The following is a 9,856-nucleotide window of genomic DNA, read 5'->3' as shown; positions in this document are numbered from 1 at the left end:
GATGCTATTTATTGTTGTACGCTTATCAACAGTGACATGTCTGGTCCCACCTCCTTTCACAGCTCGTACCTGTTTAAATTCATTGTCTTTCTCGTTGAAATTCATCCAACCTATTTCTATTCTCCTTGATTTTCTCTTTGCATTTTCATTTCCTTTCAATTTATTTAACGTCTCTGCTCTTTTGTTTGCCTTTTCTTCAGAAGCACAAAGTCTTGCCTTTATTCTGTCAATTAGGTGACTTTTTCTGGAGCTTGATGCTGCAGGCTGACTGTTGCGACAGAAGGCAACAGTTGCCAATCTGTCTCCATAACAGGGGATGTACTTTGAAAGGTCTTGCTCAGACATCAGTGGAACTATCGAACAATCAATCTGTAAAATTACAAAACAAACAGTGGGAAGCCCTTGAGCTCAAACCTGACAAACCATGTACTGCTACACAAACAAATTTTACCATAGTATAAAGGACAAGTGAACATAGATATGCTGATTACACTCATACTGCAGTAAGCAATAGGTTAGATGACTGCAGAACAACAGATATGCCAAAAGCTTTAAAAAAGAAACAACAGATCTTGCTACAAATGTTTATGTTTTTGCTTAAACAAAGTAAAATATTCACATAATATACAGTACTAATCAAAAGTTTGGACACATCTTCTCATTCAATGGTTTATCTTTATTTTTATGATTACAATGTAGAAAATAATAATAATAGATTGATATGGAAGACATCAAAACTATGAAGGAATACATATTATTAATTATGTAGTAAACAAAAAAGTGTTAAACACACCAGAATGTGTTTTATACTTTAGATTCTTCAAAGTAGCCACCTTTTGCTTTGATTACAGCTTTGCACACTCTCTGCATTCTCTCAATCAGCTTCGTGAGGTCATCATCTGGAATTATTTTAATTAACAGGTGTTCATTAATTTAATTAACAGGTGTGCCTTGTCCAGAGTTAATTTGTGGAATTGCTTGTCTTCTTAATGAGTTTGAGACCATCGTTTGTGTTGTGTGGAGGTAGGGTTGGTACACAGTTCTATAGTTCTTTACAGAACTGTTCCTTCATAATTTGGATGTCTTCAATATTAATCTGCAATGTAGAAAATCGTAAAAATGGAGAAAAAACATTGAATGAGAAGGTGTGTCCAGATTTTTGACTGGTACTGTATTTAATGACTTGGAAAGCATTTACTCTCAGTTATAAAATGGATAGAGTCGCGTTCGAAGCCATTGTAAAATATGCGATGTACCACTCCTACCGCCTCACAGCAAATGAACTATGTATTATTGCGCCACGGCATGAAAAAACCCTTGTGCCGTCAATGGAATAATCTTTGACTCTTATGCTGCTCGCATGGACCACCGAGTGTACTGATGAAGTAAGAACCCGTTTTTTGTTTAAACTGAGGGGCAGGCGACTTATGCTCTTAAATATAACTAGGCTGGTCAGCTAACCAGCTAAAAGATAGCAAACAGCCTAAACACCCCATCATTAATATCACAGGCTTGAATTAAAGTTCTTACAGATTAATTGTAAAACAGCAGTTTAAAGGTCTAAAAAAATGTCACTTGAATGTATTATGCACTTCAAATGTTCGTGTTTCAGTCAGTAGTACCACTGTAGAACCCAGGCTGAGTCCCAGACGGCTCAGTACTCCCTAGTGTGCTAGCTATGAAAGTTAAGAAATTCTAGGCTCTGCAGCCAAATAGTGCACCATTTATCGAGTGTGGATGGATTGAGTCCCAAATGGCTATTTCTTAGCTCTATTTTGTACCGTTGGGGTGCAGGATTGAGCATTTAAATTCATACATAGCTAGTGCACTATGTAGGGAGCAGGAAGCCATTTGAGATTCAGCCTCAGCACGAGAAGAGGGCGTCACTGGATTGGTGCTAAATAAGACTCGCGGTGGTAATTTGGTGACCAAAAAGTACTTATAAAGCAATTGCATTAAACAGTGCTCTGTTATGATATGTTCATTCTTATACGACAACGTCAATTATTATTTATAATAACTTTCATTATTTTCTGAAAAAGTGGTATATTTTATCATATTTTATGTTGGCCACCATTTTCTAAAAGCAACGAGCCACTTCAGGCTGTAGGTTACTGTGATTTTATCACAGTATCACAGATTTTATCGCATAGAAGAACCACCCATGGTTCCTTGAAGAACTTTACAATTGATTGATCTTTGGAGAAGTAGTTTTTAACTCCAGTCATGGGGACCCACTGCCCTTCGTGGTTTCAGGTATTTGCTGCCCCAACATACTTGATCCAGCTCATGAAGAGCTTCATAATTACCAGATCAACTGAATCATGCGTACTGGGGCAGTGGGCCTCCAATACTGGAGTTTACCACCATTGCTTTAGATAATCATATTTGTAATTGTGATGTGTGAGAGTGAAGAACCTTTTTAAGGTTTAAAGATCATTTACATAATGTAAAAGTTTGAGGAAGAATCCTAAATTGGTATAAAAAAAGGTTTGTTAATATCACTTTTCTTTTGCAAACATGGCACCATTTTTTAAAATGCATAAGTAAAATAATTTAAGCAAATTTAGATAGCAATTAACTTTTCTGATATTATTACCTGGCATCAAAGTTGAAACATACATCGGCACTTACTGCAAGTTAAGGCCAGTGTTTTGTTTTCCACTGTAAAGGAAAAAGTGTTTATTTTTGGACTTACTTTGTCATTTTTAAGTTTGTTTATGAATTGTTCCTCAATACCACAGTCCTGAAGAAACAGCAACAAGGGGTCCTCCTCCTTCTCCATTTTCTGGTCTGCTCCTCATAGAACAACAGCTAATATTAAAAATACATCCAGTGCAAATTTTTAACTTAAGAGAGAAATGTTTGCATGTACCAATGAAACTACTACTACTACTACTACTACTGTTAATAATAATAATAATAATAATAATAATAATAATAGCTACACAGAACATTCTTCTTCATTTTCATACAACTGATTTTCATCCACATTTCATACAACTGAGCTCTCCAAGCCACATGAACTTTTCTTTTCTGTCTGTTACCTAGGAGGCTGGTAGGAGGAGTTCATTTTCTCATAAACATTCTGAAATGACATTAACTATCAAAAAACATGTTGGACTTGACTGTATTAGATACTTACACTGATCAGAATACAGCTAGTTATAACTATGGACCCCTCTCAGTTTAGCAGGCATTCTTTATTATCCAATATTATAATTGGGTAATGTTATAATTCTTTATTATCCAATATTAAAAACTCACTTCTAGAAAGGTAACGGAATGCTTTAATTCCTGTCCTATCACAGTCCACACATAAATTTAGAGTAGTAATTATGCTGTTTAATTTCCCAAAGGACTAATCATTTTTGTTTGATGTGGTTCAACTATAGCAGAAAGGTCGTGTGCGCAAATTATTGCAGACACCCGGCTATGAGAACCATTTCTGTCACAAACGCGGGATTCAGTAACCATGATCATAGAGGTCAGCAACCTAAATGTTAAGAAGAGCCATTTTGTACTTTCCACAAAAATCATACCCACTTGGGAGCCATTTTATGTCCATTTTACCATATTGGCTGTAAATATGGCTCAGTATGTGTTGATTTACTAGTATAGGCTAAAAATATAGCTAATATAACGAAAACGCAGACTTACTTCGCTTTGCTTTAAGCTTTAGGTCAGCTATAGCTGCTTTTCTCGTACCTCCTGCAGAAAACTTTTCCGCAAAATGAACAGTTTCTTGTCTAAACGTTCGACTTTTTACGAAGCTGAAGTCAGCTCCTCATTCCCCAGCTTCTTGTTCGAATCTTACCGTTCCACTTTAAGTGGTGCCTAAGGCCCCAGAATGTAGCTAACTCCGGCACCTTTTAAGGTGGAACGGGAAAATTCAAACAAGAAGCTGGCGAATGAGAAACTGGCTTCACGACTTTTTAGTGTTTGACAGTTTCTCGTTGCAGATTAAACGTATCAGGAAACCAGCTGAGTGATTATAAATGCAAATAAGTCCATTCATCTCTTAGTCTTAAATCTTTCTCTTTCCCTTTTCGTTAGCTAGCTAGGTGAACTTGTTTGCGTTGCTATAGTGACCAGCAGTCTGCGCGCCAATCTTCGGGGTTAAAGGTCGATGAATTAGTAGATTCAGGTGGATATACATTAATTTCAGAGTTTAAGACCATTTATTGTTAAACTGTGTTGAACGACCAGCAGAGCTTTATTTTACTGCAAAGGAGGATTACTTTATTTTTTTACCTAAAAGTCTAATTCTGCTGTGGAGCCACAACGCAGCAGTAAAAGAGTCGCATGTTGACGACCCCCGTTATAGCTCAGTAACTTAATGCAGTCGCAACAAATGTTTTGTACAGCCTACGAATTGAATTTGGAGACGAAGACTGATGTGTCCGGTTAAACAACTAATGAAACTAGTTAAGCCATCACTTGCAAGGGTTTTTTTTTTTGTTTAAGACATGGATCTGTTGCTCCCTTACCGCAGTACACCCTAACTCGAGTCCAGGCGACATATCTAACAACATTTCTCTTCCTCTACACAACTCAAATATGTTCGAGATGCAAATTTGATAGAGCCGGGTTTGGATTAAACCTTGGAGCATTAGCTTATATAAAGCTGGGCTTACCTTTCTTGGCCAGTCATATGGTGTCAATGAACCCCTCTTTCAGTATTCTATTCTTTTAGCCTTACATTTCTAAACTGTGTCCTCCTGAGAACTTGACGTTAGCTTCTTAAAATGCGAGCTAACCACGAAGCTATTCGTGTGAAAAGTGCTTCTTAATGGTTTATGGCTAAAGATGTTGTGAAAGCAAATGCTGCTTCCTTAGCTACAGCAGTACCCCAGTTAAACCCAGTGAAACAGGTAACAACGGTTGAAATTCTCTGTTTAAGTGTTAGCTTATATAAAGCCAGGCTTACCTTTCTTGGGCAGTCACATGAATCCCCTGACAGCATGTATACACTTCTGATATGTTAGCAATGGCTAAAATAGAAGGATCTCGTTGCCACGCCCAATGAAGGCCACACGTTAGGATCTCGTCCCCACGCCTTACTAAGTGGTGGCCACGCATTATTTTTTTTATACAGGATGTCACCACCGGGGCTCCGTACAAACCACTTTGATGACAGAATATTGTCTTAAAGTCAACAGACACTAAGACTGACACAGTGATATTAGCTTCAGCTATAAATGCTAGTAACACTTACCAGTCAGTGTGGACGATCATTTAATTCACTCATCCAACATGAAGGCAAAAAGAAGAAGACAACACATTCATTCATCTCCACATTGACAAATGTACATCATTTTTCACATACAACATAATGATTTTGGAGAATTTCTTTACTTACCTTTATAGTTTTGTAATTATTCACAGTGCAGACTCAGATTGAGAGGGAGATAAAAAAGTGGTATTAGGGTCTTTTAGAGAGACAATAATATTCAATGAGCAGTGAGCATAAGGGACCTCTAATAATACAGAGCATTTCTTTAATGTATGTTTTTTTTATACACAAAAAGGAGAAAAACACAAACTAACATGCTAAACCTCTTTGATAACATAATCGCTTAAAGTCACTTGACACTAAAACTGACACTGTGATATTAGCTGTAGCCAAAAATTCGAATAACACTTCCCAGTCTGTGTGGATGATCATCTGCACGTCTCACTGTTAACTGCAATGCTGGAGCTCCATCACTCAGACGTATGCAGGTATACAGAGAAAGATAAATAGAGAAATATGTGATTATACCAACTGCTACTGTCTGTTTGGTGAATGAGAGAATTAAAAATAAAAAATCTTTAACCTTTTCAGTTGTATTGCTCCTCACAGTGTGGACCCAGATGAGTAGGGAGGTAAGAAAGTGACATTAGTGTCATTTAGAAATACAAGTAAATGAAAAAAAAACACATTTTTAACTGGAACATAAGTTGTCAGAAAAGAGAGAATATAGACAATCAGTTTAAATACAGATCATTTCTTTAACACATTATCTTTATATTAATGAAAAAGAAAAAGGAGCCAACCATGTCAAACCACTTTGATGACAGAATATTGTCTTAAAGTCAACAGACACTAAGACTGACACAGTGATATTAGCTTCAGCTATAAATGCTAGTAACACTTACCAGTCAGTGTGGACGATCATTTAATTCACTCATCCAACATGAAGACAAAAAGAAGAAGACAACACATTCATTCATCTCCACATTGACAAATGTACATCGTTTTTCACATAAAACAATGATTTTGGAGAATTTCTTTACTTACCTTTATAGTTTTGTAATTCTTCACAGTTCGGACTCAGATTGAGAGGGAGATAAAAAAAAAAGTGGTATTAGGGTCTTTTAGAGAGACAGTCACATTCACCAAGCAGTGAACTTAAGAGACCACTAATAATACAGATCCTTTTTTAATATCCACAAAAAAAAGAAAAAACAACTAATATGTTAAACTACCTTGACAACATAATCTCTTGAAGTAACTAGACACTTCAACTAATGTAGTTTTAAGAAGATTAGCTAAAAATGTTAATAATGCTTACCAGTCTGCCTGGATGATCATCTGCACGTCTCACTGTTAACTGCAGTGCTGGAGCTCCATCACTCAGACGTATGCAGGTATACAGAGAAAGACAAATAGAGAAATATGTGATTATACCAACTGCTACTGTCTGTTTGGTGAATGAGAGAATTAAAAATAAAAAATCTTTAACCTTTTCAGTTGTATTGCTCCTCACAGTGTGGACCCAGATGAGTAGGGAGGTAAGAAAGTGACATTAGTGTCATTTAGAAATACAAGTAAATGAAAAAAAAACACATTTTTAACTGGAACATAAGTTGTCAGAAAAGAGAGAATATAGACGATCAGTTTAAATACAGATCATTTCTTTAACACATTATCTTTATATTAATGAAAAAGAAAAAGAAGCCAACCATGTCAAACCACTTTGATGACAGAATATTGTCTTAAAGTCAACAGACACTAAGACTGACACAGTGATATTAGCTTCAGCTATAAATGCTAGTAACACTTACCAGTCAGTGTGGACGATCATTTAATTCACTCATCCAACATGAAGACAAAAAGAAGAAGACAACACATTCATTCATCTCCACATTGACAAATGTACATCATTTTTCACATAAAACAATGATTTTGGAGAATTTCTTTACTTACCTTTATAGTTTTGTAATTCTTCACAGTGCGGACTCAGATTGAGAGGGAGATAAAAAAAAGTGGTATTAGGGTCTTTTAGAGAGACAGTCACATTCACCAAGCAGTGAACTTAAGAGACCACTAATAATACAGATCCTTTTTTAATATCCACAAAAAAAAGAAAAAACAACTAATATGTTAAACTACCTTGACAACATAATCTCTTGAAGTAACTAGACACTACAACTAATGTAGTTTTAAGAAGATTAGCTAAAAATGTTAATAATGCTTACCAGTCTGCCTGGATGATCATCTGCACGTCTCACTGTTAACTGCAGTGCTGGAGCTCCATCACTCAGATGTATGCACGTAGACAGAGAAAGACAAATAAAGAAATATGCATTATTTAACATTCTATAAACAGAAAACTGGAAATGCAATTTGCCAAATTTTGTACATGTTGTTAAATGCCCATGACAATTACCTCGACACATTGTGACATTAACAGACAAATACTTTTAATTGTGCATGTGATTAAATTATTAACACATCAAAATCACCAGGGAACCCAAGCATGTGTTCTGAGGTTTTATATGTAATGATGGTTGTGAATTGGTAAAATAAAGACTATTTAACTCCCTGCATGTAGCCCTATGAAATGTATTGGTGAAAAACTATATACTTTTTAGGTTTAACATTGGTAAAACAATGTAACAGGTATCAAAATTATATGAAGGTAGTTTTGGTTTCAAACAGACATGTATGCCACTAAATGACACCAAAATAATCTTAAATTACTAAATTATGTAAAATTAATGTTAGAAGTAATTCCAAACTGTCTCATGTCATATCCATGGCCACATTAAATAGTTTTATGTTAGGTTACTTATCAAGCATTGCTTTAAATTCTCACACAAAAAGGCATCAAGTTTGAAAGAGCTTGTAATGTTGAGGCAGCAGTTTTAAATGTCAATGTTATATCAGCCAGTCTGGGCTAACTAGTTCGTTGTCTTAAAAGTAAATGGCTGGCTGACAGTGTGGTGCATTAGCTTAGCTAAAGTTTGAAGATGTAAGTTAGCTATTAACGTTAGCTGATCAGGTAACGTAGTTAGGTTGGCCAAACTTGGGGATTTTTATTTGCCAAAGCGTTAGCTGTTAACTAACTTATCTAGAACGTGTGTACTAATGAGTTAGCGTTAACACACACACAAAAAAAATCACTATTTTTAATCTAAAAACAGTAAAAGTTCAGCTATTAACTTTAGTTAGCTAGGTTTATGTAGTTAGCTAACGTTAGCTAACCTAACCTAGCTAGCTAATTTTGCTAGCTTATGTCCTCTCAGTTGTCCTTGAATGTTAACGATAGCTTTAAAAACAAGAAACACACATATTTTAGGCAGTGCTGGTCATACAGATATATAAATGTTATAAATAAATAATATTTAATCGTATATATGAATAAAATTACACGCATTACTCACCAAAGACGACTGTAAACCGTCAGGAGCGGCGGCGGTTAAACCGAAGAAGTTCAAATTTCAAATGGAACGTTCTCCTCTGTGGAAGATGCAGCTGTGAAGCAGTGCTGATGTCACAGAGAACCGACTCGCCAATCGAATCCGGTGATTGTTACGCGGATCTGCCGTAATAAAAGCGAATCAGGAGCGGATCCTCTGCCAGTTTCACATCTCTCAAAATACATGAAGCGGATTAGATTTCGTGCTTATATCTGAGCACAAATGGACTGAAGAATGGATGCACATGAACGCCACCACGATCTCGTGGGAAACTCGGATTCTTCGATGAGCCCCGAGTTTCCGAGTTGGGGCCGTGTTAACAAAAAAGCAATGACAGCCGCTGATAATCTGGCTGCATTTCAGTGAATTTATCCGCCACACCCTTAACACTGCAGGCTAAAACCATCCACCCACGGAAATACAGATATAAGCACGTTATGTGATACATAGAACTGCATAAAACATGACTCGTCTCATAAGCATCCTCTGCTCTTCACTTCACACAAATCAAGTCGTACCTACGACCAGTCGTATCGACTTCCGAGGAAGGCAGCATACACTTTGTAGGTTTACAGTTACAGAATCTAGCCCAACTATTGCTACAGTTTTTCATTCCCCCATCTACCCTGTTGATCAATGACAAGGCACATCACATAAAGGCTGATGTGCAGATACTATTTGAGGGTCAGATCACCCTCAGCACAGAAGTGACATTGACATTGCAATGACATGGCAGTATGTGTCGTGCTGGTGTGAGTGTATCAGACACACTCACTGTCTACTTTATTGTTACAGTTAGCAATTATAGCTGATCTCATTTGAATTTTGTTTTAGCCATACACATTTAAAAATATGGTTCTTCAATGATTCTTTGGTAAAGGCAATAGTTTTATTAAGAACCATGAATTCTATACAGAAGTGGTTGTTTGCATGGTGAGATTGATGGAGACTGCGTTGTATATGGTTTTATATAGAACCTTTTTAAAAATGGCTCTTTATAGCAGCAAAAAGTGTTCTTCTATTGTTACAAGCTTCATCGTAACTATAGGTTGGGTACTGTCTGCTACTGTCTGTTTGGTGAATGAGAGAATTAAAAATCTTTAACCTTTTCTGTTGTATTGCTCCTCACAGTGTGGACCCAGATGAGTAGGGAGGTAAGAAAGTGACA

This window comes from Colossoma macropomum, unplaced genomic scaffold (assembly GCF_904425465.1).
Source record: "Colossoma macropomum unplaced genomic scaffold, Colossoma_macropomum, whole genome shotgun sequence".
NCBI classification, from domain to species: Eukaryota; Metazoa; Chordata; class Actinopteri; order Characiformes; family Serrasalmidae; genus Colossoma; species Colossoma macropomum.
The sequence above is the reverse complement of the archived record's forward strand: the minus strand, read 5'-3'. Positions refer to the sequence as shown.